The following is a 6,875-nucleotide window of genomic DNA, read 5'->3' as shown; positions in this document are numbered from 1 at the left end:
GAGCTCGAACAGTTCATCCACTTCACCAACACCTTCCACCGCAACCTCAAGTTCACCTGGACCATCTCCAATACCTCGCTCTCCTTCCTGGACCTCTCTGTCTCCATCTCAGGCAACCAGCTAGAAACTGATGTCCATTTCAAGCCCACAGACTCCCACAGCTACCTAGAATACACCTCCTCCGATCCACCCGCCTGCAAAAATTCCATCCCCTGTTCCCAATTCCTGCGCCTGCGCCGCATCTGCTCCCAGGATGAGGCATTCCACTCCTGCACATCCCAGATGTCTGCATTCTTCAGAAACCGCAACTTCCCCGCCTCCGCGGTGGTCAAGAACGCCCTTGACAGAGTCTCCCGCATTTTCTGCACCTCATCCCTCATGGCCCGCCCCCGCAATAACCACCAAAAGAGAATCCCCCTCATCCTCACATACCCCCCCACCTACCTCCGGATACAACGCATCATCCTCCAACACTTCCACCATCTACAATCCGACTCCACCACCAAAGACATTTTTCCTTCCCCACCCTTGTCTGCATTCTGGAGAGACCACTCTCTCCGTGACTCCCTTGTCCGGTCCAAACTGCCCTCCAACCCCATCACACCCGGCACCTTCCCTTGCAACCGCAGGAAGTGCTTTACTTGCCCCCACACCTCCTCCCTCACACCCATCCCAGGCCCCAAGATGACTTCCCACATCAAGCAGATGTTCACCTGTACATGGAAACCAAGCGGAGGCTTGGGGACCACTTTGCAGAACACCTCTGCTCGGTTCGCAACAAACAACTGCACCTCCCAGTCGCGAACCATTTCAACTCCCCCTCCCATTCTTTAGACGACATGTCCATCCTGGGCCTCCTGCAGAGCCACAATGATGCCACCCGAAGTTTGCAGGAACAGCTCATATTCCGCTTGGGAACCCTGCAGCCCAATGGCATCAATATGGACTTCACCAGCTTCAAAATCTCCGCTTCCCCCACCGCATCACAAAACCAGCCCAGTTCGACCCCTCCACCCACTGCATCACAAAACCAGTCCAGCCTGTCTCTGCCTCCCTAACCTGTTCTTCCTCTCACCCATCCCTTCCTCCCACCTCAAGCCCCACCCTCCTCTCCTACCCGCTAACCTCTTCCCACCACCTTGACCTCCCTGGACTGACCTATCCCCTCCCTACCTCCCCACCTACACTCACCTTTACTGGCTCCATCCCCGCCTCTTTGACCTGTCTGTCTCCTCTCCAGCTATCTTCTCCTCTATCCATCTTCTATCTGACCACCCCCTCCCTATTTATTTCAGAATCCCCTTCCCCTCCCCCATTCCTGAAGAAGGGTCTAGGCCCAAAACATCAGCTTTCCTGCTCCTCTGATGCTGCTTGGCCTGCTGTGTCCGTCCAGCTCTATACCTGGCTACCTCTCTTCATTGGACTGACTCCATTTCGCGTGACAGTGCTGTCATGGGTGGGCAGTGCAGCTGTTCACATGCTGCCATTCAGAGACCACCAGGCTGCCCGGTCTGACAGCTCGACACGCTACCTGTCTCCAATTACATTCAAAACTTGCATTGACAACAGGGGTGCAAGTGAAGAGGAGATACATGACTTATCTTGACATCAAGGCATCATTTGATCAAATATGATATCAAGTGATTGCACGACAGAATGTTCACTTGGGTGAGTGAGCTCCAACAAAACTCAAAAAGATCACCACCATTCGGGAGGGTGGATGCATTTGATTGCGAACCCATCCGCCACCTTCAACACCCACTCTCTCCATCACTGATGCTCAGTCACAGTACGCAACGCGCACCTTTGAAGCCCATGATCACCCCCTTCTAGAAGGAAAAGGGCAGCAGATGCCTGAGAATCACTATCCCCTGCAAATTATCTCCAAACCACACACCAACTTCACTTTGAAATATATCACCATTCCTTCAATGTTGATCGCTTAAACTCCTGGAAGTCCCTCTGTCACAGACAAACACTGGGTGGAAAACTTCAGTGACTCCCTCAACCAGGGATCTGTCGTTAATCTGAGTGTCTTCGACGACATCCCACACCATGAGTTCAACAATACCCCAGCTGTGCACACAGTAGAGAGAGCTGCCCACCAGCTTAAGAACAACAGGACTGCTGGAGCAGACGGTCACCCACCCACCCCACCCCCACTGAGGCATTGAAGTGCAGGTGTAAAGAGCTCTTGCTGCAGCTCCATGCCCTTGTCTGCCTTGTCTGAAACGAGGAGAACATCCCAGGAGAGCTCTGAGATGCCACAGTCGTGAGCATTTTCAACAAAGGGCAACTACAGGGCAGTCTCCCTGCTGTTGATGCCAAGGTCCTCCTGAACTGTCTCGTCCCTGTGGCTGAGAAACTCCTCCTGGGAGACTCAGTGTGAGAATCCTAATGATAATGGAATGGTATGGGTTAGATGGGCTTCAGATTGATTTCACAGGTCGGTGCAACATCGAGGGCCGAAGGGCCTGCACTGCGCTGTAATGTCCTATGCTCTGTGTTTCAGCCATGGAGGGGCCACAGTGTGCATGATTCTCACTGTGTGACAGCTACAGGAGAAATGCAGAGAACAGAACCTACCCCTGTAGGTGCTGCCTTTGACCTTACAAAGGCCTTTCACAACATCAATCGCGAAGCATTTTGAAATGTCCTTCTCCACTTCGGTTGTACCACGAAGTTAGTCTCTGGCCCTTTCCTGCTCAGCGATGACATGGAAATAGCGGGAACAATAACAGGCTCCAGCGCTGCCCACCCACTCCCCATTTGGACCGGTGTCATACGGGACTGCGTCATCGCCCTAACACTGTCTCATTGCAATGCTGCACCTCATGGTCGACAAGCTCCCTGCAGGAGTGGAGCTAACCTATAGAACCAGCAGGAAAGTATATAATCTCCACCACCTTCAGGCCAACACCCGAAGTTACCCCCAACCAGGACCATCGAGCTGCAGCATGGAGATGGTGTTTGTGTGTGTACAGGGTCGGAGGGTCTACTCCAGTACACGGGCAGCACCTTTACACGGACATATGACAGCATGGGTCTCCCATATGCCTCTGCATCAATCAGTTTTAAAGTTAACAGTTTCGAGATAAACTGTTCAGCAGCAGTTTCAATTTCTGAGATTCTGAAAAAGGCTCTCATTAATGCAAGATTTTCCAGCTTTTTAAGACATCTCTCTTACAGATATATCTACACAGCTCCATTAAAATCCTACCTCTAACATCACAACTGAAAGCTCTAACTCTGAGTCACAATAGTTCTCGCGCCTAACTCTGATCCGATCACTGAGGTCACACTGTTCATTGCGTTAACACCATGGCAGCATATTGTACCCTCTTCTCAATGACTGTTGGAGAAATTTGCAGGTTCTTGTGTGAGATAGAATGACAACTGACCTTCAGATGAGAGATGGAAAGAGGATATTGGTCATCCTAACGTCATTGATAGTTCACCTGTCCATTTGTTGAAAGACCTCTGCCAGCTGATGGATACAGAATAGATTATCAGCCCCACAAGAGAAATATTAAGTCTGATAGGTGGGAAGTGAGGTCGAGAGGGCTCCGCGGCAAAAGCCATAACTTTCTGTAGAGAAGACCAGGTGGTTCCCACACATCAGCCCAAGAGGAAAGCAGAAGCTGTCACCAGCAAACATGAGCGACAAACATGCCACAATGGCAAAGTGTAAAGCTCTGCCTTTTTCCAAGTCTCCACGCCCCAGGGCAGGTTTCGCATCACTAAAGTGTAACTCATCTGTCACAGGCTATACATTTCTTCCTTGTCAAAGTACACAAAATGCCACATCGCAAACTGCCGCTTGGCCATGTACTGAATGAACGATCCGAAAATCACCAACAGGCAGTCACTGGCTAAAGTTGGCCATTACAGTAACAGAACCTGAAAATCAAAAAGCAAACAAGGACGATTATTGGTGAAAGAAGTTGTGGAGATCTGCTCACAGATTGCCAGCGGCTGTCACCGGGATCATGGGGCCTGAAAGGAAAGTGAAAGAGATTCAATGGATTTTTTTCGAACAGCGAGTGGATGAATATTTGAACAGGCTGGGTTCCAGTAGAGGCCCACAGAGAGTGTGTGATGGGAAGGGGAGGCTGGGTTCCAGTAGAGACCCACAGAGAGTGTGTGATGGGAAGGGGAGGCTGGGTTCCAGTAGAGGCCCACATTGAGTGATGATGGGATGGGGAGGCTGGGTTCCAGTAGAGACCCACATTGAGTGTGTGTTGGGATGGGGAGGCTGGGTTCCAGTAGAGCCCCACATTGGTGTGTGATGGGAAGGGGAGGCTGGGTTCCTGTACAGCCCCACGGTGAGAGTGTGATGGGATGGCGAGGCTGGGTTCCAGTAGATCCCCACAGAGAGTGTGTGATGGGAAGGGGAGGCTGGGTTCCAGTAGATCCCCACAGTGAGTGTGTGATGGGAAGGGGAGGCTGGGTTCCAGTAGAGACCCACAGAGAGTGTGTGATGGGAAGGGGAGGCTGGGTTCCAGTAGAGACCCACATTGAGTGTGTGTTGGGATGGGGAGGCTGGGTTCCAGTAGAGCCCCACATTGGTGTGTGATGGGAAGGGGAGGCTGGGTTCCTGTACAGCCCCACGGTGAGAGTGTGATGGGATGGCGAGGCTGGGTTCCAGTAGATCCCCACAGAGAGTGTGTGATGGGAAGGGGAGGCTGGGTTCCAGTAGAGACCCACAGAGAGTGTGTGATGGGAAGGGGAGGCTGGGTTCCAGTAGAGGCCCACATTGACTGATGATGGGATGGGGAGGCTGGGTTCCAGTAGAGACCCACATTGAGTGTGTGTTGGGATGGGGAGGCTGGGTTCCAGTAGAGCCCCACATTGGTGTGTGATGGGAAGGGGAGGCTGGGTTCCTGTACAGCCCCACGGTGAGAGTGTGATGGGATGGCGAGGCTGGGTTCCAGTAGATCCCCACAGAGAGTGTGTGATGGGAAGGGGAGGCTGGGTTCCAGTAGAGGCCCACATTGAGTGATGATGGGATGGGGAGGCTGGGTTCCAGTAGAGACCCACATTGAGTGTGTGTTGGGATGGGGAGGCTGGGTTCCAGTAGAGACCCACATTGGTGTGTGATGGAAAGGGGAGGCTGGGTTCCTGTACAGCCCCACGGTGAGAGTGTGATGGGAAGGGGAGGCTGGATTCCAGTAGAGACCCACAGTGAGTGTGTGATGGGAAGGTGAGGCTGGGTTCCAGGAGAGCCCCACAGTGAGTGTGTGATGGGAAGGTGAGGCTGGGTTCCAGGAGAGCCCCACAGTGAGAGTGTGATGGGAAGGTGAGGCTGGGTTCCAGGAGAGCCCCACAGAGAGTGTGTGATGGGAAGGGGAGGCTGGGATCCAGTAGAGGCCCACAGAGAGTGTGTGATGGCAAGGTGATGCTGGGTTCCAGTAGAGGCACACATTGAGTGTGTGATGGGATGGGGAGGTTGGGTTCCAGTAGAGACCCACAGAGGGTGTGTGATGGGATGGCGAGGCTGGGTTCCAGTAGAGCCCCACACTGAGTGTGTGATGGGAAGGGGAGGCTGGGTTCCAGTAGAGCCCCAAATTGAGTATGTGATGGGAAGGGAGGCTGGGTTCCAGTAGAGACCCACAGAGAGTGTGTGATGGGATGGGGAGGCTGGGTTCCAGTAGAGACCCACAGAGAGTGTGTGATGGGATGGGGAGGCTGGGTTCTAGTAGAGCCCCACAGAGAGTGTGTGATGGGAAGGGGAGGCTGGGTTCCAGTAGAGGCCCACAGAGAGTGTGTGATGGCAAGGTGACGCTGGGTTCCAGTAGAGGCACACATTGAGTGTGTGATGGGGAGGGGAGGCTGGGTTCGAGTAGAGCCCCACATTGAGTGTGTGATGGGAAGGGGAGGCTGCGTTCCAGTAGAGCCCCACAGAGAGTGTGTGATGGGAAGGGGAGGCTGGGTTCCAGTAGAGACCCACAGAGAGTGTGTGATGGGAAGGGGAGGCTGGGTTCCAGTAGAGACCCATCGAGAGTGTGTGCTGGGATGGGGAGGCTGGGTTCCAGTAGAGCCCCACATTGAGTGATGATGGGAAGCGGAGGCTCGGTTCCAGTAGAGACCCACATTGAGTGTGTGATGGGATGGGGAGGCTGGGTTCCTGTAGAGCCCCACAGAGAGTGTGTGATGGGAAGGGGAGGCTGGGTTCGAGTAGAGCCCCACATTGAGTGTGTGATGGGAAGGGGAGGCTGGGTTCCAGTACAGCCCCACAGTTAGTGTGTGATGGGAAGGGGAGGCTGGTTTCCAGTAGAGACCCGCAGAGAGTGTGTGATGGGAAGGGGAGGCTGGGTTCCAGTAGAGCCCCACATTGAGTGTGTGATGGGATGGGGAGGCTGGGTTCCTGTAGACCCCCACAGAGAGTGTGTGCTGGGATGGGGAGGCTGGGTTCCAGTAGAGCCCCATAGAGAGTGTGTTCTGTGATGGGGAGGCTGGGTTCCAGTAGAGCCACACAGAGAGTGTGTGCTGGGATGGGCAGGCTGGGTTCCAGTGGAGCCCAACACAGAGTGTGTGCTGGGAAGGGGAGGCTGGGTTCCAGTAGAGACCCACAGAGAGTGTGTGCTGGGATGGGGAGGCTGGGTTCCAGTATAATCCTCCATCCATTTGTGCCGAAAGCTGAGGATGTCCGCCACGAGCGACAGTCCCGCCAGGGGCAGGAGGTTCTGTTTGCGGTTTCAGTGATACAGAAGCTGGAGCCGGAAGGCCCGGGATGGCAACGTGAAATTCCACTGGAGAAAGCTCGGGGTCGTGTTCGTGAAGCCAGTTTGAATGTGGTTGACACAAGCCGTTGGAGATCTTACCGTCTCCCGCTGACTGGCTTCACCTGTTGTGACAAGTTCCCGCTTCAAACC

This window comes from Stegostoma tigrinum, chromosome 35 (assembly GCF_030684315.1).
Source record: "Stegostoma tigrinum isolate sSteTig4 chromosome 35, sSteTig4.hap1, whole genome shotgun sequence".
NCBI classification, from domain to species: domain Eukaryota; kingdom Metazoa; phylum Chordata; class Chondrichthyes; order Orectolobiformes; family Stegostomatidae; genus Stegostoma; species Stegostoma tigrinum.
The sequence above is the reverse complement of the archived record's forward strand: the minus strand, read 5'-3'. Positions refer to the sequence as shown.